The sequence below is a fragment of the Anomaloglossus baeobatrachus genome, chromosome 10 (assembly GCF_048569485.1).
Source record: "Anomaloglossus baeobatrachus isolate aAnoBae1 chromosome 10, aAnoBae1.hap1, whole genome shotgun sequence".
In the NCBI taxonomy this organism is placed as follows: domain Eukaryota; kingdom Metazoa; phylum Chordata; class Amphibia; order Anura; family Aromobatidae; genus Anomaloglossus; species Anomaloglossus baeobatrachus.
This window is the reverse complement of record NC_134362.1, coordinates 158604287-158631209: the sequence shown is the minus strand read 5'-3', so window position 1 is coordinate 158631209 and position 26923 is coordinate 158604287. Positions and strand designations below refer to the sequence as shown.

General features: G+C 50.6%; 1 protein-coding gene across 10 annotated transcripts in view; it reads right to left on the bottom strand.

Annotated features, from left to right (window-relative positions):
* LOC142254618 (uncharacterized) overlaps positions 1 to 26923 on the bottom strand; it is a 49668-nt gene that overhangs the window by 10260 nt on the left and 12485 nt on the right. For 7 of the 10 annotated variants that reach the window (XR_012727277.1, XR_012727276.1, XR_012727280.1 and 4 more), the window contains one exon: positions 24102 to 24532. The exons of 1 other annotated variant lie outside the window; for it this stretch is intronic. The gene's annotated coding sequence lies outside the window, so the exon portion shown is untranslated. Of the gene's footprint in view, positions 1 to 172; positions 278 to 24101; positions 24533 to 26923 lie in introns of those variants that run through there. 2 more of the 10 variants (XM_075325755.1, XM_075325759.1) reach the window with 1 other exon arrangement.

The window sequence follows — 26923 nt, the reverse complement described above, 5'->3', positions numbered from 1 at the left end:
ACGTCCTACTTCATTCTCTCACTCTGATCTGAGTCTATGCTCCACCCACCAACTAACTCCACCTTCAGACTGGCTCTGGACTGTGCTCTCCTTAAGGAGCAATCTCGCCCTAACCATGACCTTAGCTATACTAAGATTGTGTGTGTACTATGGTCTATGTGTTCCTTCTTACCAGTGATGGGGACTCACACCTCTGGCTGAGGTGCAGCACCTCTGTGGCGACTGGACCCTCAAGGGCGCAACACTCCCCCACAGCAAAACCCAGCACGTCCTCTGGCTGAAACACAGAATCACAACCAGTCTTAAGACATGCAAAACATTTTAGCAAAACATTCCAACAGGTAACATTTAAACTTTTCATCCCTTTATGAGAGGCGTAATTTCTTGCACGTTACAAACACAACTTTATAATCAAATATAACATCTGCATTATTAACATTTTGTACAGCTTTTCAGGAGTCTATGGTGATCCACTCTCCGAGTGGTTTTTTTCACTACTGGAAGTCCAAGCAGCAACAGAACAAAAACGGGGCACCCGTCACCAACAAACCTCAACGTAGGCTCTGGGCGTGGTGATAGAGCATGGACTGACCACCTTTTTGGTTCTTCGACCACACCTAGCGGGTTTTGCTTGTGTGGTGTATTCAATTTACTGGGAAGCACTCTAATCAGTGCTAACTATTTACAATAAGTTCACTTGTTCATAGTCCACAACGTAACAGTCCTTAAAAAGTTTATGGGTCAACATTCTTACCTAATAAGCTTTACTGTATTCTATATAATATATTTACACATTTTACACCTTGCTGTTATCTATGGGTTCTGGGTTTCCCGATTACACTTTAGGTCTGGCACCGCTGGGGTGTGCTCCATAGCCAGTTCTTATCACTGTAGGCGCACTTTCTTAATGTACAAAGCGTACCATTCCCATTCACCTTCCTGCCACATATACCTAACAACATCATGCGGGTACAGGTCACGATCAGAGTGTCCTTGTGGTAGGTGCAACTCCACGTCCCGACGGATAGCAAAAACGTCTGAGGCTAGTCCGGGTTCTTTAAAGAAACCCCATCCCTTCTGTAAGTCGAAACTGACCACTATCCCACATCTTAGGGGTCCCCGCTTTGCAGGATTGGCCTTTGGGAGTCTCGGTTTTGCCAGCATATTTCCAGCCTCCATGACGTCCCACTGCAGTCAGTGGTCCTCTTGCTCTGCGGCCAACCTAGTCAACTGCTGGTGGCAGAACATCTCACTGGCAATGCAGGGTATTGCACCTCAGGCGCCCTCCCAGTGGACCTCTGTACTGAGAATCCCGCAACCTTCTCTTTCTGCACCCCAGGGTACGATTATGGGCTGTAGAGGGGTCACCAGTCCTTCCCCACTGCTGGACATCTGGTCCCAGGCCCAGTAACGGGAGACCTGATCGAATGCAGGAACCCATGGGACTGCTAAAGGTCCCACTAGGGTGTCTTCAGCTACCGGGGCAACAACTGGTTTGTTAATTCTGACCTCTCCGGGGGTTGGTTTCTTCCTCTTGTGGGGTCGGCGTTGCTAGTTCGCATGCTGCGCGTCCCTCTGCCATTTTTTCCAGCAGGGACTCTTGCTATCACGTTACCGCCTTCACCTGGACCTCCAGCTGTCGATGGCTGAGCACTTCCACCTCCCGATCCATGAAGCCCGGGTCTAGTGCAGACAGTGTCACCAGTGTCTCCTCTAGACAGCTGGGGGAGTCCATGGTTTTCACCCCACGCTCAAGGTCGCGCTGATCACCGCTGACCACCATGCACACAGGGTCCTTCGACAACACAGGTGCTCCATTCCACTCCCTTGCTTCTCTGTCTTCTTCCTGAGGAGGTGGGGCTTTTAAGCCATTTGGTAAGTTTCATTTCTCTGCAACACCTCGGCGGTGGGCGGGCATGGCTCTTCGCGCCGTTTTGCAATCCAGCCCACAAAGGGAGGACGCACCAATCCCTTCTGAGTACACATGGCGCATGTTCTTTTTTGGTAGACACTATTACACAGTCTCTAGGTACACAGCACCCATTGTAACGGGCGCGAAATCCTGTTCTGACGCCATATTTTGACATGCCCACCAGGGCCGTGGGGCACTCAGAACCGGGCCGGGGGTCCTGGGTCTTAGGGAGGTCACGGCAGCAGGGGCCCAACTCCGTGACCCTGGCGGTGTTTAATATAACAAATTGGGGAATGATTAAGCGTGATGCCACCTGTGGTCTTCGGCCAAGAATGGCCGACACTGCTTAGATGGGACTGCTGGGGCAGATGGTAATGCAGCTTAGATGGCACAGCTCCCCATAGGTGGAGCTGGGACCCCAGGGCAACCATAGTCAGTTGTTAGCCGATAAAGTATTGGTACAACGTGGGGCTGGCAGAGCAGGCAATGATTCCAGGACATAGCGGGTAGCAGTCATTAGTTCATTTATTCACACTTGTTTGTTCCAGATTATCATGTCGGACGGTCAAATGCTATTGTGACACCCTGGACTAGCCAGGTAGTCACAGACATAACACCACACACACCCCCTTCCCTAGACAGTCACAACAGTCAAACAAAAACCCTTGTTGCCTCCCTCCAGGGTCTGATGTCCACACCAGGTGGGGCGGAGCCAGGCAGTTGGCCCCACCCACCGAGGAGTTCACAGGTCTGGAGGCGGGAAAAGCAGTCAGTCTAGTTTGGAGGTGAAAGTGAGAGGACAGAAACTGCAAGTGTCTGGGTCGGAGCCCAGGCACTGACAGCAAGGTTTGCAGACGGTGGTGTTCGTCTGCAGGAGTTAGTGAATCTCTGCAGAGCCGTAGGACCCGGGTCAGGCGTTGGCCCGCCGGTACTGAACCGGGGAGCGGAGTGAAGCTAAGCACACAGGCAGGGCCATCGAACCCTGACCAGTCTTGGAGCCGCCGACAATAGTCAAATCCGAGTGTGACAGGAACCCCAGGGGTTTCCCAACAACCAAGACCCGACAGAAGGCAACAGTCCACACCGAGAGGATATACAGCCACTGCCATAGGCTAGAGATCCAAGGGCCAGCGCCTGCGGGCAAAACGGGCTCCTACGGCACCTATACGCCGGGGAGCGGACTACCAGTGGGCAACCACAGGAGTCAGACCATTCTAACAGGTGCAGGGAAAGACAGCCACCATCAGCCGTCCGGGGAGAGCACAACACTGCAGCCGGCTGCGGGACCCGTCCATCCAGCCGTTTGGTTTACCAGAGACTCTGTCATTGACTGTCTGAGTGAGTACACCAGTGCCATCCGGCACCGGGCCGCGCTGTCCCTGCAACCCTGCACCCCCAGCCATCCAGCCTCCCCGTATCACCACCGGGCCCCGGGACCACCAACCCCTACCCACGGAGGGGACAACATCCTAGCTGCTCCCTACCATCCTTCCCGGGATCCCCGTCACCACCAGCGGTGGTGCTAATAATCACCACGACCCGTGGGTGGCGTCACGAACTATCTCCCTAAACAAACCACCCCCTTTTCACTCGTGGACAAGGAGTGTCGCGGGCGGAGGAGGGGACGCTGCGCTCACCCACTGCTCGGGTCCGGCTGCTGCTGCTCGGTGGTGGCTCGAGCGGTGGGCCGGATCCCGGGGACTCGAGCGGCGTTCCTTGCCCGTGAGTGAAAGGGGGTGGTTTGGTTTAGGGTTATTGTCCGTGACGCCACCCACGGTTGTGGTGAAGTTGTGACACCACCGCTGCTCTGGACGGGGATCCTGGGAGCGATTACAGGGAGCAGCTTGGATGTTGGTTCTCCCCTCCGTGGGTAGGGGGGTTGGTTGTCCCGGGGCCCCGGTGAGGGTTAGGGATGGCAGGCGGGTTACGGGGCCTGGTGAGGTGCAGGGTCGCGGGGGCAGCGCTGTGCTGCACGGCACGGTGGTACTCACTCAGCCAGTAATTCACACGAAGTCTCTGGTCAAACAAACGGCTGGATGGACGGGTCCCACAGACGGCTGCGGTAGCTCTCCCGGTAGGTTGATGGTGACTGCCTTTCCCTGCACCTGTGTTGTGTTTACGGTTCCAATGGCTTCCCACCGGTTACCCGCTCCCCAGCTTGGATGGATGCTGAGGGAGCCCCTTTTGCCCGCAGGCTCTGGCCCTGGGAACTGTAGCCTTGGCGGTGACTGTGTTTCCCTTTACGGTGTGAGCTGTTGCCTTCAATCGGGACTTGACTGCTGGGAAACCCCGGAGGTTCCCTTCGCTAACGGATTTGACCAGTTTTACGGCGACTCCTAGCCTGGTCGGGGTCCGTAAGCCCTGCCGAATAGTTCTGGCTTCTCTTCACTCCCCGATCCTGTACCGGCGGGCCACCGCCCGTCCCCGGTCCTTACGGTTCACTCCAATCAGCCTCTCCTGCAGACGGTCACCACCGTCTGCCAACCTTGCTGTATGTGCCCGGGCCACGCACCCGGACACGGTCAGTTTCCTCTACTGCCACTTCACTTCTCCACTTCCCTAACTGATCTGCCCTCCTTTTCCCGCCTCCAGGACTGTGAACTCCTCGGTGGGCGGGACCAACCGCCTGGCCCACGCCCTAGTGTGGACATCAGCCCCTGGAGGAAGGCAACAAGGATTTTTGTTTGGCTTCGGTGTGCCTAGCCGGGGTGTGGGGTGTGTTGGTGTAGTACCTGTGACGACCTGGCTTGTCCAGGGCGCCACATTCCCCCTTAGTAAAATGCAGACCGTCCGCGGGCTGCCCGTCCATCACCGGTTTTATTTTTGGTTAACTGCAAAGAGATAGAAAACGGTAAAAGGCATGTAAAAACATCAAACATTTTTCAACGGTACGGCTTTCACTCTTCTCCCACTCAAACAACCTGGCCCTGATACTGCCCCTAAGAAGTGGGCAGCACCCCTTGCCCCAGTCCATCACCAGGCTGCCCGAGCGGGTTCTGTCTCTTTCAGGGGACCCGCGTCCATGGGGACCCCTGAACCCCCGGAGGATCGCCACCGCTTACGGTAGTGGCGGGCCTGGGCCATCACTTTCCTCTAGGCCCATCCTCCCAAATCAGCCTCTCCGGAGACGGTAACGGTATCAAGCCAACACATTTTTTTATTTACATCCCACTAGTTTGTGGTTGCCCTGCCAGTTCTCGGGTTTGTCCGTAAGCAGTTCCTTACGCAACGGTTTGCAGACACTCCCTACGGGGACAACAGTTGCCAGCAACGGCCGGTTCAATCAAAACATCAATCAGGTTACTTCTTCGGTTGATTATTCTTCACTTATCATTCAAACTTTTAACAACAACGGTGCTGATGGTCCCAACGGGGACAACTTTTTGGCGGAGGACCGCCGGCTTCACTTCAGGTCCACCTCACCGACCGGGGTAGAGGGTTGAGCGGGCGCTTGAAGCCCCTGGCCTACTCTCAGCCGGACACCCAGGGCGTACCATCCACTCTCCCCACAATGTCGGGTGTAGTTGACGAGGTCACCGGGGAGCAGATTGCGGCTGGGATGGTCTTCCGGTAAGTGGTCATTTACATCTCTTCGAACCACAAAAACTTCGGCCTCCAGGCCCGGTTCGTAAATGAAGCCATACCCCCTTCGGGTATCAAATCTCCGCACCTGTCCTTCATATCTCGGGCCCCGCACCCGGAAGGTGGCTCTTCGGAGGCACTCCTTCTCTTCAATAGTGCGGGCCACCAGCTCCGCCTTCCTCCTCTCCCTCTCGGCGATCTCCAGGCCCAGCAGTGTCGGCTCCCTGTCCCAATACAGGGCTGCTGCGGGCCCCTGCGCACGGGTCGGGCCCCGCGAGACCTCCTTGGCGCTGCCCACCACTGGCAATCTGGGTGGAAGGTCCCGCGGTGACTTGGTCTGGGGTGCTGCCTTACAGCGGCGACCCGGCGCAACCTCAGCCGACGTGTGGGGAACGGGCACAGGGATCCTCTCCCGCTGAGCCTCCGCCTCCTCCGGCATGAGACGGGCTGCCGGGGTCGGTACGGGGTCAGGCACGATCACCGGTGCCTCCGGTACAGCTTCACTGACGGGCTCGGCCTTTGGTGTCTTCCAAGGGAGCGGTGCTGCACGGTCACGGGTCACGGCTGCAGGTCGGTCCTCCTGGGCGGATTGGCGGGGTACCGCTACCGGTTGTCGTGGTAGCGGGCCTAGTGACGGGGCAGCAGCAGCCAACGCGGGTAGCGGGGGAGGTAGCAGGGCGAGCGGGTGTAGACTGGGCCCCCTGGCCGCGATGACCGACCCACTAGGGGTACAGGGGTGTGGGTCACTTACCCTCTCTTCCAAGACTCCCTCCACCTCGAATCTCCGTATGGCCGCCACCACCTCCGCCATGTCGGCCTCCCACTCCTCCAAGAGGAGTTGCACTCTGATCTGCAGCCGTTGTTGCAGCTGAGCAGTCCGGACCTCCACCCACGCCGCGGTTCCAGGCGTGGGGGCTACGGTGCTGTGGGACGGTTGGTACATCGCTGCGGCGGCCTCTTCCAGGAACAAAAAGATGGCCGCAGGGTCCTGGCGTCCCTTCTTTTAGAGCCGCGGGCTACATGCGGCCAGACGCCATCCGTCCCCCTTAGTCTTTTTCCGGCTCCTCCTCTACAGGGGCGGGGTTTCAGCTTTCGCACCTCCACTACTCGGGAAGACGCTCGAGCGGGGACTTTTCGCGCCCAAAATGGCGGCTTCTCAAAATTTTCGGCCGGACACCTCCGGCGGTCACAAGGCGCACCTCTGCCAGACGGCAGAGCGGTAAGATCCTGTTCGTGACGCCAAGTTGTCACGGGCGGAGGAGGGGACGCTACGCTCACCCACTGCTCGGGTCCGGCTGCTGCTGCTCGGTGGTGGCTCGAGCGGTGGGCCGGATCCCGGGGACTCGAGCGGCGTTCCTCGCCCGTGAGTGAAAGGGGGTGGTTTGGTTTAGGGATATTGTCCGTGACGCCACCCACGGTTGTGGTGAAGTTGTGACACCGCCGCTGCTCTGGACAGGGATCCCGGGAGCGATGACAGGGAGCAGCTTGGATGTTGGTTCTCCCCTCCGTGGGTAGGGGGGTTGGTTGTCCCGGGGCCCCGGTGAGGGTTAGGGATGGCAGGCGGGTTACGGGGCCTGGTGAGGTGCAGGGTCGCGGGGGCAGCGCTGTGCTGCACGGCACGGTGGTACTCACTCAGCCAGTAATTCACACGAAGTCTCTGGTCAAACAAACGGCTGGATGGACGGGTCCCACAGACGGCTGCGGCAGCTCTCCCAGTAGGTTGATAGTGACTGCCTTTCCCTGCACCTGTGTTGTGTTTACGGTTCCAATGGCTTCCCACCGGTAACCCACTCCCCAGCTTGGATGGATGCTGAGGGAGCCCGTTTTGCCTGCAGGCTCTGGCCCTGGGAACTGTAGCCTTGGCGGTGACTGTGTTTTCCTTTATGGTGTGAGCTGTTGCCTTCAATCGGGTCTTGACTGCTGGGAAACCCCGGAGGTTCCCTTCGCTAACGGATTTGACCAGTTTTACGGTGACTCCTAGCCTGGTCGGGGTCCGTAAGCCCTGCCGAATGGTGCTGGCTTCTCTTCACTCCCCGATCCGGTACCGGCGGGCCACCGCCCGTCCCCGGTCCTTACGGTTCACTCCAATCAGCCTCTCCTGCAGACGGTCACCACCGTCTGCCAACCTTGCTGTATGTGCCCGGGCCACACACCCGGACACGGTCAGTTTCCTCTACTGCCACTTCACTTCTCCACTTCCCTAACTCATCAGCCCTCCTTTTCCCACCTCCAGGACTGTGAACTCCTCGGTGGGCGGGACCAACCACCTGGCCCACCCCCTGGTGTGGACATCAGCCCCTGGAGGAAGGCAACAAGGATTTTTGTTTGGCTTTGGTGTGCCTAGCCGGGGTGTGGGGTGTGTTGGTGTAGTACCTGTGACGACCTGGCTTGTCCAGGGCGCCACAGGAGCGCTGCTCGAGTCCACGGGTCCGGCCCACCGCTCGAGCCACCGAGCAGCAGCAGAAGCCCCTGACCCGAGCGTGGCGAGCGCGTCCCCTCCGCCCGTGACACTATCCTTAGAGTGCTGAGTCCTACGGTGATGGGATCCAGCCGATCCCCAGGTAATTCAGAAGCACAAGACCAGTGTCCTCTCCTTGTCATCTTCCTACACTGTCTTCACCCTCCTGCCCTGCGTCTCACACACAGTGCCCTGAACTTGTGTCCGCTGACCCTGTTTTGGGAGGCTCTTCTGCCTGATCCCCTGGCCCTCTATGGTCACCTTTTCAGCGGATTCGCGTTTGGTGGTGGCTTCGGCACATGAAGATACCTCAGCCTCCGTTTTCGCTAGCTGAGCCTGATTGTTCTCCACTAGTCTAGTGGCCGATCCCCTTTGCAGCCTAGTCCCTCCATACCGGTGTGTCAGATGTGGATGTGAGCCAACGGATGCATCTCTCACTTCCCGTGGCTCTTCTTTAGTTCTTTCCTTCTCCTGGTCCTAGGACGAGCTCTTCCAGCAGCAGTCCCCACGACCTCTCTCCTCCGCGTCCTACTTTGTTCTCTCACTCTGTTCTTTCTGAGTGTATGTTCCACTCACCAACTAACTCCACCTCCAAACGGGCTCTGGGACTGTGCTCTCCCTAAGAAGCAATCTCACCCTAACCATGGCCTGAAGTGGTGTAGCTATACTAAGATTGTGTGTGTACTATGGTCTATGTGCTCCTTCTTACCAGGGATGGGGTCTCACACCTCTAGCTAAGGTGCAGTACCTCTGTGGCAACTGGACCCTTAGGGGCGCGGCCGCCACAAGAATATTGGTAGGTCTGTGACTTATGGTGCTGATCAACCAGAGGGAGTGAATGTGTACTGCTCAACAAAAGTAACTGGCTGCCTGCTATTGCCAATGGGGCAGTGCCACACCCTATTTAAACTCCTAACAGTCTTTCAGAGTTGTATTATTTAAAGAGGTTGTTCACTACTGTAACATTGGTGGTCTGTCCTTAGGCGGGATTTGCACACTACGACATCGCAGGTGCGATGTCGGTGGGGTCAAATTGAAAATGACGCGCTTCCGGCATCGCATGCGACATCGTAGTGTGTAAAGCCTAGATGATACGATTAACGAGCGCAAAAGCGTCGTAATCATATCATCGGTGCAGCGTCGGCGTAATCCATGATTACGCTGACGCGACAGTCCGATGTTGTTCCTCGCTCCTGCGGCAGCACACATCGCTGTGTGTGAAGCCGCAGGAGCGAGGAACATCTACCGGCGTCACTGCGGCTTCCGTAGGATATGCGGAAGGAAGGAGATGGGCGGGATGTTTACATCCCACTCATCTCCGCCCCTGCTCCGATTGGCCGCCTAGCGTGTGATGTCGCTATGACGCCGCACGACCCGCCTCCTTAAGAAGGAGGCGGGTCACCGGCCAGAGCGACGGTCGCAGGACAGGTGAGTCCATGTGAAGCTGCCGTAGCGATAATGTTCGCTACGGTAGCTATCACAAGGAAATCGCTGCTGTGACGGGGGCGGGGACTATCGCGCTCGGCATCGCAGCATCGGGCTGCGATGTCGCAGCGTGCAAAGTACCCCTTAGGAAAGGTCAACAATGTCTAATTGGTGAGGGTGCAACACCCAACACCACCACCGATCATCTGGTGTTGGCCAGAACTGGGGTATGTTCAGACCATGTCCCTGTATGGTCAGACACAGCCATTACACAGCACATAACAGGGACACATATAGGATTATCTCAGCACAGGAACATTTTTTTTCATTGCATCCAATTGTGGAACTTATTTTTCTTACAAGATCTATTGATTAATATGAACTTTGCTTGTTTGAAAACCTCTTTAAATAATATAATTTCAGTGCTGAATTAATAGTAATTTGAAAATGGGTTTTTTTAGACAATTTCTACTCTAAAGCCAGCTTTACACCTTACAATTAGGTGTGCGATCTCGTATGCGATGTGACACGCCCAGGTCGCATATGCGATTGAATGAGATTGCACGTAGGTCGTTCATTTGCTGTCACACGAGCGTTAGTAGTCTATGTTAAATTGATCAATTTTGTGTGCGCTCCTTTAGATCATGTGTTCTGTGACGTATGCATTGGGCACCCTTTTTTTTTTTATTTATTTATTGACTTGCCAAGCGTGTGTAATGTGTAGGGATGCGTTTTTACTATGTCATCTGCCATTCAGCTCTGCTACATGGCCGCTGACAGCAGACACAGACAGCCATGTAGCAGAGCTGAATGGCAGATGACAGCAGACACAGACAGAGCCGCACTGTCAGAATGAACTCGGGTGAACTTCACCCGACTTCATTGTCATGCTGCGGCTCTATATGTGCCGCGTCCTGATTAGCGGTCACATGTGAAGGGCTCACCGGTGACCGCTAAACTCCTGAGTAAGTGAATTGAGCAGCCCTCTCTCATACTCACCGATCCCCGGCTCTGCACGGCATTCACACTGCTCCGGCGGCTTTTACTGTTTTGAAAAAGCCGGCCGCCCATTAAACAATCTCGTATTCCCTGCTTTCCCCGCCCACCGGCGCCTATGATTGGTTACAGTGAGACACGCCCCCACGCTGAGTGACAGGTGTCACACTGCACCCAATCACAGCAGCCGGTGGGCGGGTCTATACTGTGCAGTGAAATAAATAATTAAATAATTAAAAAAACCGGCATGCGGTCCCCCCCAATTTTAATACCAGCCAGATAAAGCCATACAGCTGAAGGCTGGTATTCTCAGGATGGGGAGCTCCACGTTAAGGGGAGCCCCCCAGCCTAACAATATCAGCCAACAGCCGCCCAGAATTGCCGCATACATTAGATGCGACAGTTCTGGGACTGTACCCGGCTCTTCCCGATTTGCCCTGGTGCGTTGGCAAATCGGGGTAATAAGGAGTTATTGGCAGCCCATAGCTGCCAATAAATCCTAGATTAATCATGTCAGGCGTCTATGAGACACCCTCCATGATTAATCTGTAAATTACAGTAAATAAACACACACACCCGAAAAATCCTTTATTAGAAATAAAAACACAAACATATACCCTGGTTCACCACTTTAATCAGCCCCAAAAAGCCCTCCTTGTCCGGCGTAATCCAGGATGCTCCAGCGTCGCTTCCAGCGCTGCTGCATGGAGGTGACCGGAGCTGCAGCAGACACAGCCGCTCCGGTCACCTCCACACAGCAAATGAAGACAGCCGCGCGATCAGCTGATCTGTCACTGAGGTTACCCGCTGTCACTGGATCCAGCGGTGGATGCAGCGGTGGCCGCGGGTAACCTCAGTGACAGATCAGCTGATCGCGCGGCTGTCTTCATTTGCTGTGTGGAGGTGACCGGAGCGGCTGTGTCTGCTGCAGCTCCGGTCACCTCCATGCAGCAGCGCTGGAAGCGACGCTGCATCATCCTGGATTACGCCGGACAAGGAGGGCTTTTTGGGGCTGATTAAAGTGGTTAACCAGGGTATATGTTTGTGTTTTTATTTCTAATAAAGGATTTTTCGGGCGTGTGTGTGTTTATTTACTGTAATTTACAGATTAATCATGGAAAGTGTCTCATAGACGCCTGACATGATTAATCTAGGATTTATTGGCAGCTATGGGCTGCCAATAACTCCTTATTACCCCGATTTGCCAACGCACCAGGGCAAATCGGGAAGAGCCGGGTACAGTCCCAGAACTGTCGCATCTAATGTATGCGGCAATTCTGGGCGGCTGTTGGCTGATATTGTTAGGCTGGGGGGCTCCCCATAACGTGGAGCTCCCCATCCTGAGAATACCAGCCTTCAGCCGTATGGCTTTATCTGGCTGGTATTAAAATTGGGGGGACCGCACGCCGTTTTTTTTAATTATTTAATTATTTATTTCACTGCACAGTATAGACACGCCCACCGGCTGCTGTGATTGGGTGCAGTGTGACACCTGTCACTCAGCGTGGGGGCGTGTCTCACTGTAACCAATCATAGGCGCCGGTGGGCGGGGAAAGCAGGGAATACGAGATTGTTTAATGGGTAGCCGGCTTTTTCAAAACAGTAAAAGCCGCCGTAGCAGTGTGAATGCCGTGCAGAGCCGGGGATCGGTGAGTATGAGAGAGGGGGTAAGAGGGATAGACTGACATGGACAGAGAGTGAGGGACAGAGATAGTGACGGACTGACAGAGATTAGTGAATGACAGACATTGTGAGGCGCTTCAGAATGCAGCTTTTCAGCTGCGCTCTGAAGCGGACCTTTTTTAAGCTGCGGTGCAGAGCGCACACCTGCGCACATAGCCTCAGACATCCAAATCGTATGAGGGATGTCACACGTTTCAATTGACTAGGTTCATACAACAAAACGTCCAATGTATGAGGAATAAACGACGTGTATGCGATCACCGTATTTTCTTTCAATCTTGATTGCACGTAGGTTTCACACGCAAATACGTCACGAACGATGCCGGATGTGCGTCACTTACAACTTGACCCCGACGACGGATTGAAAGATCTATTGAAGCGTGTAAACCAGGCTTTAAGAAAGGACCTTTGACAGTGAGCAGATCACAAAGTGTGATTATCAGCAACGATCTGCTGAGGAAATCCGGCATTAGGTGATTGATTTCCCTGTAACGCCACCACAGGAGATGTTGAGCATTACACAGTATTTATTCAAATTCAACCAATCGTCTGTGTAATACCGGACCAGACAGGTCCTCCAGAAGAGAAGCGCTCTTTGTAATCATATTTTACACTGTCCACAAGATGAAGATCCCAAACAAAGAACATCCCCCACCTCAACCGCTCACTCCTAGATTTTCTAAGCAAAAGATGAAAATATAGTTGAGTAATTTTTCAGTCAGCCGACCTGCAACCGGAGCTGCACTCACACCGACACATATGTTCCCGGCCATCAGCCAGTTGTTGGTATATTTATTTCATGATATTTAGAATCTCAAAGCTTTTTTACTGTCAAGCGGAATTCTCCATGCAATTTACATATTCAATACCTGAAGCCAGTATTGGCCAGCTCCCAGTTTTACTCCCCCGTGACCCGTTTTATTCTCATGCAGTTCGTGTCTCATATCTCTTCGTAATATTTATGTTGTGGACGACACTATGTAATATACATCCTATTTATATGCATCTTTAAGCAAATGCCCTTCCTTTTCTCCTTGAAAACGCAAAGAAATAAAGTACAATTCTGTTCGCACGTAATAAAGGAAACAGGGATGGACAATTACCAGATGGCATGTTTTTCATTTAAACTTCTCATTTAAGCCTTTTTTTATTCTGTTGACTTGTGCGTTCATTTCTGTCATAGGAATCTTTATGAATGAGTGTGAGAAAAATCAACTACATGACACAGCATCCAAGAATTGCTGCAAAAATATATATACAGTGCCTACAAGTAGTATTCAACCCCCTGCAGATTTAGCAGGTTTGATAAGATGCAAATACGTTAGAGCCTGCAAACTTCAAACAAGAGCAGGATTTATTAACAGATGCATAAATCTTACAAACCAACAAGTTATGTTGCTCAGTTAAATTTTAATAAATTTTAAACATAAAAGTGTGGGTCAATTATTATTCAACCCCTAAGTTTAATATTTTGTGGAATAACCCTTGTTTGCAATTACAGCTAATAATCGTCTTTTATAAGACCTGATCAGGCCGGCACAGGTCTCTGGAGTTATCTTGGCCCACTCCTCCATGCAGATCTTCTCCAAGTTATCTAGGTTCTTTGGGTGTCTCATGTGGACTTTAATCTTGAGCTCCTTCCACAAGTTTTCAATTGGGTTAAGGTCAGGAGACTGACTAGGCCACTGCAACACCTTGATTTTTTCCCTCTTGAACCAGGCCTTGGTTTTCTTGGCTGTGTGCTTTGGGTCGTTGTCTTGTTGGAAGATGAAATGACGACCCATCTTAAGATCCTTGATGGAGGAGCGGAGGTTCTTGGCCAAAATCTCCAGGTAGGCCGTGCTATCCATCTTCCCATGGATGCGGACCAGATGGCCAGGCCCCTTCGCTGAGAAACAGCCCCACAGCATGATGCTGCCACCACCATGCTTGACTGTAGGGATGGTATTCTTGGCGTCGTATGCAGTGCCATCCAGTCTCCAAACGTCACGTGTGTGGTTGGCACCAAAAATCTCGATCTTGGTCTCATCAGACCAGAGAACCTTGAATCAGTCTGTCTCAGAGTCCTCCAAGTGATCATGAGCAAACTGTAGATGAGCCTTGACATGACGCTTTGAAAGTAAAGGTACCTTACGGGCTCGTCTGGAACGGAGACCATTGCGGTGGAGTACGTTACTTATGGTATTGACTGAAACCAATGTCCCCACTGCCATGAGATCTTCCCGGAGCTCCTTCCTTGTTGTCCTTGGGTTAGCCTTGACTCTTCGGACAAGCCTGGCCTCGGCACGGGTGGAAACTTTCAAAGGCTGTCCAGGCCGTGGAAGGCTAACAGTAGTTCCATAAGCCTTCCACTTTCGGATGATGCTCCCAACAGTGGAGACAGGTAGGCCCAACTCCTTGGAAAGGGTTTTGTAACCCTTGCCAGCCTTGTGACCTTCCACGATCTTGTCTCTGATGGCCTTGGAATGCTCCTTTGTCTTTCCCATGTTGACCAAGTATGAGTGCTGTTCACAAGTTTGGGGAGGGTATTAATTAGTCAGAAAAGGCTGGAAAAGAGATAATTAATCCAAACATATGAAGCTCATTGTTCTTTGTGCCTGAAATACTTCTTAATACTTTAGGGGAACCAAACAGAATTCTTGTGGTTTGAGGGGTTGAATAATAAATGACCCTCTGAATAAACTTTTCACAATTAAAAAAAAAAATAACATTATTTTTTGCTGCAGTGCATTTCACACTTCCAGGCTGATCTACAGTCCAAATGTCACAATGCCAAGTTAATTCCGAATGTGTAAACCTGCTAAATCTGCAGGGGGTTGAATACTACTTGTAGGCACTGTATATACAGTTAGGTCCAGAAATATTTGGACAGTGACACAATTTTCGCGAGTTGGGCTCTGCATGCCACCACATTGGACTTGAAATGAAACCTCTACAACAGAATTCAAGTGCAGATTGTAACGTTTAATTTGAAGGTTTGAACAAAAATATCTGATAGAAATTGTAGGAATTGTACACATTTCTTTACAAACACTCCACATTTTAGGAGGTCAAAAGTAATTGGACAAATAAACCAAACCCAAACAAAATATTTTTATTTTCAATATTTTGTTGCGAATCCTTTGGAGGCAATCACTGCCTTAAGTCTGGAACCCATGGACATCACCAAACGCTGGGTTTCCTCCTTCTTAATGCCTTGCCAGGCCTTTACAGCCGCTGCCTTCAGGTCTTGCTTGTTTGTGGGTCTTTCCGTCTTAAGTCTGGATTTGAGCAAGTGAAATGCATGCTCAATTGGGTTAAGATCTGGTGATTGACTTGGCCATTGCAGAATGTTCTACTTTTTTGCACTCATGAACTCCTGGGTAGCTTTGGCTGTATGCTTGGGGTCATTGTCCATCTGTACTATGAAGCGCCGTCCGATCAACTTTGCGGCATTTGGCTGAATCTGGGCTGAAAGTATATCCCGGTACACTTCAGAATTCATCCGGCTACTCTTGTCTGCTGTTATGTCATCAATAAACACAAGTGACCCAGTGCCATTGAAAGCCATGCATGCCCATGCCATCACGTTGCCTCCACCATGTTTTACAGAGGATGTGGTGTGCCTTGGATCATGTGCCGTTCCCTTTCTTCTCAAAACTTTTTTCTTCCCATCATTCTGGTACAGGTTGATCTTTGTCTCATCTGTCCATAGAATACTTTTCCAGAACTGAGTTGGCTTCATGAGGTGTTTTTCAGCAAATTTAACTCTGGCCTGTCTATTTTTGGAATTGATGAATGGTTTGCATCTAGATCTGAACCCTTTGTATTTACTTTCATGGAGTCTTCTCTTTACTGTTGACTTAGAGACAGATACACCTACTTCACTGAGAGTGTTCTGGACTTCAGTTGATGTTGTGAACGGGTTCTTCTTCACCAAAGAAAGTATGCGGCGATCATCCACCACTGTTGTCATCCGTGGACGCCCAGGCCTTTTTGAGTTCCCAAGCTCACCAGTCAACTCCTTTTTTCTCAGAATGTACCCGACTGTTGATTTTGCTACTCCAAGCATGTCTGCTATCTCTCTGATGGATTTTTTTCTTTTTTTTCAGCCTCAGGATGTTCTGCTTCACCTCAATTGAGAGTTCCTTAGACCGCATGTTGTCTGGTCACAGCAACAGCTTCCAAATGCAAAACCACACACCTGTAATCAACCCCAGACCTTTTAACTACTTCATTGATTACAGGTTAACGAGGGAGACGCCTTCAGAGTTAATTGCAGCCCTTAGAGTCCCTTGTCCAATTACTTTTGGTCCCTTGAAAAAGAGGAGGCTATGCATTACAGAGCTATGATTCCTAAACCCTTTCTCTGATTTGGATGTGAAAACTCTCATATTGCAGCTGGGAGTGTGCACTTTCAGCCCATATTATATATATAATTGTATTTCTGAACATGTTTTTGTAAACAGCTAAAATAACAAAACTTGTGTCACTGTCCAAATATCTCTGGCCCTGACTGTATTAGAATAAGCGAGTTTATTACAGCTGAAAAAAAATGTGTTCAAATTATAAAACAAAAAAAAAACTCCATATATACCATGTTTCACCTAAAATAATACACTGTATTATATTAATTATTGCCTGGAAAAATGCACTAGGGCTTATTTTCGGGGTAGGGCTTATTTTTGGGGAAATACAGGTTGGGGGTTAGTTTACCCCCAAAAGAAGGCTGATGCCCCCAAGAGAATCACACTTACCAGACCAAGCATATCTGCATTGCTTCCATGCCCTGCTTCGTTCCACAGTAGGCACTCCCAGCAGGTCCTCATGCGTTCCACAGCGGTTCTCCCAGGAGAGCGGGTCCTCGATGAGTTCCACAAGCAGGTCCTCGATGCATTCTACAACAGGTCTTCAATGCGTTCCACAGCCGTCCTCTCAGCAGAGTACGTCCTCGATGCATCCCACAACAGGTCATCGATGCGTTAAACAGCGGTCCTGTCAGCAGAGCAGGTTCTCGATGTGTGCTGCTCCTGCAGCGGTCGAACCGCTCAGATCCGGGGTCTGCTGTGGCTCAAGAGTCTCCAGACCCAGGGGCTTGTGGCCACTTCAAATGAAAAGGGGGTATTTACAGGGGATAAGAGTTTGTGATACCATCCGTGGTTCGCGGTAAGGGGAGTACCGCCACTGCCGATGGGAGTACCCAGGGAAGATGGAGTGGGGCAGACAAATGACGTTTCCTCCACGGGTAAGGGAGCCCGCGGGACTCTGGATAATGGAGGTGAAGGGGAGTGTGGTGCAGATTGGAAGCAGGGGAAGACAGCGTACTCACTACGGCGGTGTTGGTAGTGATGCGACCGCAAAGCAGACTCTGACACAAAGGTAAACGAAGTCTCTGTGTGCCGCTGCCACTTCAGGGGAGCTTGTCCGGGAGTCCGCTCCCTTTGGTATTGATGATGGTCTGTACCTTGCCTCCATGCACTGTATTATAGTGTCCGTTGTGACCCCTATGCTTGAAGCTGTCAGGGTCCCGCTCCCCACTGTTAAGTAGTGAAGCTGTGCTCTCGATGGCTGACACTTAGGATTTCAGTTGGCCGGATAAGCTGGAAAGCCCTGTCCCCCTCGTTGTGTTGATGCTTTCGATCTTTGAGCTCTTGGGGAAAGTCCATAAAGAGACTATCCTCCACAGGCTACATATCTCGGTTGTGTGAAGCCACTCCCTGATCTAGTGTCCAGTACCCCACCATGTTCGGTCCAGTTCGGTTACTAGGTACCCCGGTGCCCGCCATTCCCCAAAACTAAGCCTGGCACCTTTCCCCAATACCCTGCGACTGGGTCTCTGACTCCTCGGGTCCCAGACCACTGTCTGCGACCTAGCCAAAAGTCCCCAGGGAGCTCCAACTCCCAGTGCCTCACTCTTTGGGAGCTACTACTCAACTGTCTAAGCTTTGCTCTCCACGTCCTCTCTCTGTCTTCCTCCCTCCCACCAGTCTGCCTGACCCCTAGGCGAGTGGCCCTTTTCCAGCTAGACCACGCACTGGTGTGCCTGACAGGGTGTGAGGTGTGACTAGGATTTGCATGCTGAAGGAGCAATACAAAAACTTAGGATTCCAGAACCATGAGGGTTGAGTCCTGCACCAATCAAGATAAAAAAAAGTTCGGCACCCTGGGACACCCTGACTAGTTCTGGTGTGTCACAGATGCGTTCCACAGCAGGTCATTGATGCATTAAACAGCGTTTCTTTTCGCAGAGTAGGTCCTCAATGCATCCCAAAGCAGGTCATCAATGCGTTAAACAGCGATTCCCCAGCAGAGCAGATCCTTGATGCGTTCCACAGCAGGTCCTCAATACATTTGACAGCGGTCCTGCCAGCAGGAAAGGTCCTTGATGCATTCCACAACAAGTCCTCAATATGTTCCACAGCAGGTCCTCGATACGTTCCACAGCAAATCCTGAATATGTTCCACAGCAGGTCCTCAATATGTTCCACAGCAAATCCTCGATACGCTCCATAGCAGGTCCTTGATATGTTCCACAGCAAATCCTGAATATGTTTCACAGCAGGTCCTCCATACGTTCCACAGCAAATCCTCGATAAGTTCCACAGCAAATCCTCAATACGTTCCACAGCAGGTCCTCAATGTGTGATGCCCTGGACAAGCCAGGTAGTCACAGATAGAGCCCCGCACAACACCAGTCCCCTCACTTGGTAACACCAGCCAACCACATTAAACCCTAGTCACCTCCCTCAGGGCTGGATGGACACACCAGGGGGTGGAGCCAGGCATTTGGGACACCCACCGAGGGGTTCAGAGAGCCAGAGGCAGGAAAAAGTAAACAGTTGAGTCTGGGAGAGCAGTTTGGAGGGAGAGTTGAGAGGAGGTCTGGCCTGTGTCAGGTCTGCAACTGTCTGACAGGTACCTCTGGCTAGGAGACATACGGAGGCCTCTGTCTGCAGGAGACGGGAAGACGGCTCGGTGGAACCGTGGTGGACCGGGACAGGGTAGTGGCCCGCCGGTACCGACCCGGGGAACCGACTCGGAAAATGGAGCACAAGAGGGGGTACTCAGACCCTGAAACGAGGTCTAGAAACTACTGGACTGAGTTAATTAACTGATTGCGATCTGGACTTGAGGTTCTTTCCCACCCAAAGTCCCTCATAGAAGACAACAGCCCAACGAGGGGGATAAGCAGCCACCGCCACGGCTCAGAGATCCCACGGGCCAGCGTCTGCGGGCAAACGGGCTCTTCCGACATTCACAAGCCGGGGAGCGGACTCCTGACTAGAGATGCGCCATCCCCCTAGAGTTCGAGTTCGGTTCATCAAACGGTGCCCCGTTCAACGAGCCGTTCGATGAGCCATTCGACGAACCTCTCGAACCCCATTGAAAACAATGGGAGGAAATCACAAACACCTAAAAACACCTGGAAAACACCCTCAAAGTTGTCCAAAAGGTGCCAAACAACTCCCAAAACAACACAAACACATTGGAAAGTGACAAGGACAAATACCCATATGAAAACTAAACAGCTGGATGAGGAAAAAGAGGAGGAGACACAGATATATGAGTATATGCAAGGGAACATCGATGCCATTACTGTGCAACTTGAGCCTTGCTCATTTTAGGCTTCCAATCTGGATAAATTGCCTGAGCTCGCCACGAACACCTTGGGGATCTTGTCATGTCCCGCAGCCAGCGTTCTCTCGGAACGTGTCTTCAGTGCTGCTGGAGGTCTGCTGACAGATAAGCACACACGTCTGTCCACTAACAATGTGGACATACTAACGTTCACCAAGATGAGGAAGTCATGGATCACAGAGGACTTTTCTTCTCCTGGGTCATCCAGGGGAGGCGAAAGGCACATGTATTTTTGAGAGTGCTTCATGCAAAGCATCTTTTTCATTTTGAAAATGGGGGTCAACTGATGCCAGTCAAGTGGGGTGTGTGTGGCCCAATTAGTGGAAACGAGGGAGACTGTGGTTGGAACTGGAAGGTTAGGTGGAGGATACAGAGCTGGGTGACTCTGAAACTAATAGTAGCCTGAACTGAGTTAAACGACACTCGGATCTGGAGACTGGGAGACCTGTTAGCGTCACAGGGTCCACACGCCCACCCAGCCCAGGAACTCCCTGTTAACAACACAGGAGCCATTGGGTACACTGTCCATGTGCGTAGGGGCCACACCTGTGGACAGCAGGCGCATCAGCAGCAGCAGGCCTGTTAATGCCACTGTGCTGCACTAGCAGGACTGGTAGGACAGGAGCTGGTCTTAACCGTTCTGCGTCACCAACTGTGGTGGTGGCCTGCATCGATGCCCTATCCCTGCCTACCTCTGGCCTAAAGCCGCAATGGGTTCAACACATGGAGGTGTGCTCTTTCGGAGCATAATAGAAGACTGCTAAGGTAAGAAAAAGGACCGCACTCCTTCGCTGTGCTGGAAACTTTATTCAAACAGGTGCAAGGTAAAAAGCTGGAGGCAACCTGTATGCCAGCTACTGCTATGGACCATAGCAGGAGCTGGCATATAGGTTGCCTCCAGCTTTTTACCTTGCACCTGTATCATAGTATCATAGTATCATAGTTTTTAAGGTTGAAGGGAGACTCTAAGTCCATCTAGTTCAACCCGTAGCCTAACATGTTGATCCAGAGGAAGGCAAAAAAAACCCCAATGTGGCAAACAAGTTCCAATGGGGAAAAAAATCTAATATACATAACTGGTAATATTAAATTTTTCAAGAAAGGCATCCAGGCTCTGCTTAAATGTTAGTAGTGAATCACTCATTACAACATCATGCGGCAGAGAGTTCCATAGTCTCACTGCTCGTACAGTAAAGAATCCTCGTCTGTGATTATGATTAAACCTTCTTTCCTCAAGACATAGCGGATGCCCCCGTGTTCCAGTCGCAGGCCTAGGTGTAAAAAGATCTTTGGAAAGGTCTCTGTACTGTCCCCTCATATATTTATACATTGTGATTAGATCCCCCTAAAGCCTTCGTTTTTCCAAACTAAATAACCCCCAGTTTAATAACCTGTCTTGGTATTGCAGCCCACCCATTCCTCTAATAATCTTGGTCGCTCTTCTCTGCACCCTCTCCAATTCAGCTATGTCCTTCTTATATATCGGTGACCAGAATTGTACACAGTATTCTAAGTGCGGTCGCACTAGTGACTTGTACAGAGGTAGAACTATATTTTTTTCATGAACACTTATACCTCTTTTAATACATCCCATTATTTTATTAGCCCTGGCAGCAGCTGCCTGACACTGGCCACTAAAGTGAAGTTTACCATCCACCCATACACCCAAGTCTTTTTCTGTGTCTGTTTTACCCAGTGTTCTACAATTAAGTACATAATCATAAATGTTATTTCCTCTACCCAAGTGCATGACCTTACATTTATCTACATTAAACTTCAATTGCCACTTCTCAGCCCAATCCTCCAATTTACATAAATCTCCCTGTAATATAAAATTATCCTCCTCTGTATTGATTACCTTGCAGAGTTTAGTATCATCTGCAAATATTGAAATTCTACTCCGCATGCCCCCAACAAGGTCATTTATAAATATGTTGAAAAGAAGCGGGCCCAATACTGACCCCTGTGGTACCCCACTATGAACTGAGACCCAGTCCGAGTACGTACCATTAATAACCACCCTTTGTTTCCTATCACTGAGCCAGTTTTTAACCCAGTTACACATATTTTCCCCTATCCCCATTAATCTCATTTTATGTACCAACCTTTTGTGTGGCACCGTATCAAAAGCTTTTGAAAAGTCCATATACACAACATCCACTGCATTTCCCTGGTCCAGACTTGAACTTACCTCTTCATAGAAGCTGATCAAATTAGTTTGACAGGATCGATCCCTCATAAACCCATGTTGATACTCTGTCATAAGGTTATTTTTCTTGAGATACTCCAGTATAGCATCTCTCAAGAAACCCTCAAGGATTTTACCAACCGTAGAGGTTAAACTTACCGGCCTATAATTTCCCGGCTCAGTTTTTGTCCCCTTTTTGAATATTGGCACCACATTTGCTATGCGCCAGTCCTGCGGTACCGACCCTGTTATTAAGGAATCTGAGAAGATTAAAAATAATGGTCTATCTATCACAGAACTCAATTCCTGTAGTACTCTGGGGTGTATGCCATCTGGGCCCGGAGATTTGTCAACCTTAGTGATTTCGAGGCGGCGGCGTACTTCCTGCTGGGTTAAGCAGGTAATATTCAAGGGTGAATTTATGGTATCACTGGTCATGTCATCTGCCATGGCATTTTCTTGTATAAAAACCGTAGAAAAAAAGTCATTCAGCAGGTTGGCTTTACCCTCATCCCCTTCCACCATTTCACTAAGACTATTTTTAAGGGGGCCAACACTATCGCTTTTCAGTTTTTTACTGTTTATGTAGTTAAAGAATATTTTAGGATTATTTTTACTTTCTCTCGCAATGAGTCTCTCTGTCTCAAACTTAGCTAACTTAATTTGCTTTTTACATATTTTATTTAATTTTCTATAATTATATAATGCCTCATCACTACCTACCCTCTTTAATTCTTTTAAGGCTTTCTGTTTTTCTTTTATTGCTTCCCTTACATCTCTATTTAGCCATAGGGGTTTCCTCCTATTTCTAGCATGTTTGTTCCCATAGGGTATATTTTCTGCACAAGCCCTATTCAGGATGCTCATAAAAGTCTCCCATTTGCTTTGTGTACTTTTATTATGTACTGTTTGAATAAAGTTTACAGCACAGCGAAGGAGTGCGGTCCTTTTTCTTACCTTATCATCCTTGGATCTTGTTTCGTGACGCACACCCCACTTTGGATGTGAACCACCGGCAAGTGAAACCCCGGATATATGCGGTACCGCAGGTGACAAGCAGTGGTGCACGACCACCCTTTATTTGTGCACATAATAGAAGACTGCGCACCTCCTTGTTGGCTCCAGCCTTTTTTATAACCTGGGTCCGCCCCAAACCAGGGTGGACCACAATGTACCTCCTGGAGACAAAAGCAGAGTGACACGTCATGAGTGGCATAACTAGCGTCCTATTCGGAACCGCCACTTCAATGATGACCTCATGGCAGCCACAACCCAAACACCTCACCAGTCCTCGCCTGACCAACAATAATGAGGTGACAAGTCATAGGGGCAGGCCTCTGCAAGCCAGTTGGGAGTTGCCTGGCCACATCGTCAGGACACCTGATGCCCAGTGGTCTATATGGGCCCCCCACATCAGGGGCAGGGCCAAAGAGATCATTACCGGACCTAGCCTTTGATGCAGTAAGTGCCTGAGCATGCTCAGTAGCATGAAATACAGTCTCCGAAAAAAGACTATCAGCTTCAGCATGGTGTCTAGGCACAACACAGGACTTAGACCTGGCCAGAAGTCCAAGTACCTATGCAAAGAGGCTTTTCGCACTAAGTGTGGGAGCATGCGCTGTAGCCCGAAATTAAGACTTAGCCTCAGGAATGGCACAGTCAGGCTGAGCATACTCACTAGGCAAAACACTGGAGTTAGGCTGCGGCTGGGGTAAATCAGCACACGCAATGGCACTAGCCGCCTTTCCACACTTAGACGTGGAGGAGAAAGCAGCCAGCTGGACAACCCGAGTCACAGCCCTAAATGGCAGCTGACGCCTGGGCGCAACTGGAACTGCAGCAGGTTGCTTGCGTTTTACGGCGGCTCCAATTCGTAACAACAAATAACAGCCAAAATAACAGGTGTACTTCTTCCCGTGGATAATCTGATATGATCCTTTTTTCACGGACACGACCATCGCTAACAAATGTAGATGAGGCACCAAAACAGCAGCTGCTTCAATGGATCTCAAGTGCTCCATAAAGTGGCCTCTTCTTTACCTCAAGTTCAATATCACAAATACTCCATTCCACTGTGGTGTCAACCCAATTGCACTTGCTTCCTAACAGCTCTCAAGTTTCCACCAGCCCTGCTGAGTATGGGGTAACAGAGATGGTTGAGTCTGCAGAGCTGTTCAGTCACACTATAGCCTGGGAATCAGAGGTCTGCTCCAAACCTGCAGTGAGTACAGACAAAGAAGTTATTATTATTATTATTATTTATTTATAGAGCACCATTGATTCCATGGTGCTGTACATGAGAAGGGGGTTACATACAGAATACATATACAAGTAACAATAGACAGACTGATACAGAGGGAAGAGGGCCCAGCCCTTGCGGGACTACATTGTAAAGTATTTTGGGGAGGAGATGTGTGGTGTAGGTTGGGTGGCAGCTACGCACGGTGGTGGTGTCATTGAAGGTTATAGTCATTTCTCAACAGATGATTTTTCAGGTTCCGTTTGAAGCTTGCGGGTGTCGCAGATAATCTGACATGTTGAGGCAGCGAGTTCCAGGAGACAGGGGAAATGATCTGCACAGATGGCCAGAAGCTTTGTGAGTCGGATCCAGGCCCTGATGAAGAAGGTGCTGAGCATAATGTACACCTTCATTTCCAAACCGTACATCATCCTGGTGGAGACAATGGGGAACATAATGAGGAGACTCAGATACCTGATTGTAACGACAACTTTGCTATTCGGTCAGGGCAGGAAGAGGTTGTCACGGAGGACTCAGGACAAGGGGAATGAAAACACACAGGGTGATGATGAGGTTGGAGACCCCACATACTGTCAAACCAAAGTCAGCCAGTCGATGACGTCAGCAGAGGAGGTGGAGGAGGATGCTACTGACGACAAGTTTACGTTGTGTCTTCCTGGACAGAGACAAAGTACTGGAAGCACGTCAGTAACTGAATCCTCGGCCACAACTCTGCCTCTGAGCATAAGTCATGCTGGCTATGCAGGTCACATGGGCTGTAAGCCTTGCCTAGCCTGGGACTTTTTGGACATCGCAAAGGATCACCCAAGTCATGTAATCTGTAAGATTTGTCAACAATCTCTAAGTAGAAGGCAAAAACTCACACCTTTGAGTACTTCCTCCATGAAGTGTCACATGGATATGAATTGATAGCGTGAGGGTGTATTGCTCTGCTTTAGCCACTGTCAATGCAACATGCTTATTTGCCGTTCATTGCATGCATTGTTGCAGACTACACACAAGGGGCTGCTGTTTTTTTGGATCTGCCTTTGTCTGTTTGGTCACTATAGCAATAGCAAATTGGTCTTCGGGTGTGGACTTGGAGATGCTGTCTATGAACAGAAGGAAAAGCTAAAGGTATGTGTTACATCAAGGAGCCACCGCGGAAACATTTCGTTCAATTGTGAGGGGAGTCGTGTTGGAGTTTGGTGAGGAGCACCGTAACGCCAGTGAGCAGCATTGTTGCGAACCGGCGCCGCCATAGCCGCAAGCAGCCTGCTGCGGTTCCTGTTGCGCCCAGGCGCCGGCTGCCGTTCTTGGCCGTGCCTTGGGTCGTCCAGTTGCCTGCTCCTTCCACCACGTCTAAGTGTGGAGAGGTGGCTAGTGCGCATGCGTGCGCCGATTTACACCAGCCAGAGCTTTTTTTGATCAAAAACAGTGTTTACTAAGTACCCTATGTTTATATGCACTATGCTTTTATTTAGTTACAGCAGGGTATGTTTTCACAATTTTTTTTTTCTTTTTTTTCCTTGGTTTCTCTTTGTCTCATGGCCAGTGTGAACATGGTCTCACAAGTTCCATGTATACCATCTCATACTCCGGCTCACTTTTTGTTTTTATGTAGTTTTTTTGTATTCAGTACAAACAGGGAGTGGCCCCCTTCTCAGCGAGCTGGACATTTCATTCTGTGAATCCCCCTGACTGTGTGTGTCCTGTTGGGACCCGGTCGCTCTCAGCCCTTAGCCACATTGAGGCCTATTTTAGACCCATGGTAAGGTTTTAATATTAGAGAGTGTAGGTACTATCCCAACTGGGTACACCTTGGCGTTGGTGGGATAGCTTTATGCTTTTTTTGATCAAAAACAGTGTTTACTAAGTACCCTATGTTTATATGCACTATGCTTTTATTTAGTTACAGCAGGGTATGTTTTCACAATTTTTTTTTTTTTTTTTTTTTTTCCTTGGTTCCTGTTGCGCCCAGGCGCCGGCTGCCGTTCTTGGCCGTGCCTTGGGTCGTCCAGTTGCCTGCTCCTTCCACCACGTCTAAGTGTGGAGAGGTGGCTAGTGCGCATGCGTGCGCCGATTTACACCAGCCAGAGTCTAAGCCCGGTGTTTTTCCTACTGAGCATGCTCCCACAATTAACCCTAACAGCCTCTTTGCACAGGTACTTGGACTTCGTGCTGTGTCTAAGTTCTGGGATGTGCCTACTGAGCATGCTCAAACTGATAGTCTGCTTTCTGAGCCTGTTGTTCAGGCTACTGAGCATGCTCAGGCACTTAGTGCATCAGAGGCTAGGTCCGGTAAGGACCTCACTGAGCATGTCCGTGAGGTGGCAGGCCCTGATAGGGCAGAGGGTGTCAGGCGTCCTGATGACGTGGCAAATCTGGACTGGCTCGCAGAGGCCCGCCCCTATGATCTGGCACCTTACCATTGGTCGTCAGACGATCATTGGTGAAGTGTTTGGGGCGTGGCTGCCATGAGGTCATCAATGACGTGGCGGTTCCGGATAGGACGCATGTGACGTCACTGATGACATGGCACTCTGCTATTGGACCTTGGTGGTTCCACCCTGGGTTTGGGGCGGACCCAGGTTATAAAAGGGGCTGGAAACAACATGGAGGCGCGCAGTCTTCATTTAGAGTTCTTGGTGGCATAAGCCTTGTTGGAAGCGGTAGGTAGGGCTAGGCGAACGGTGCCTGTCACGCCAAGATTCGTGGCTCAGCACATGAAGGTCAGGCGCTGTGCTTCCTTGCTACCGTTCCTGTTGTGCTAGAGCAGTCCAGTGGCATTAACTGGGCTGCGGCTGCTGCGTCACCTGTTCA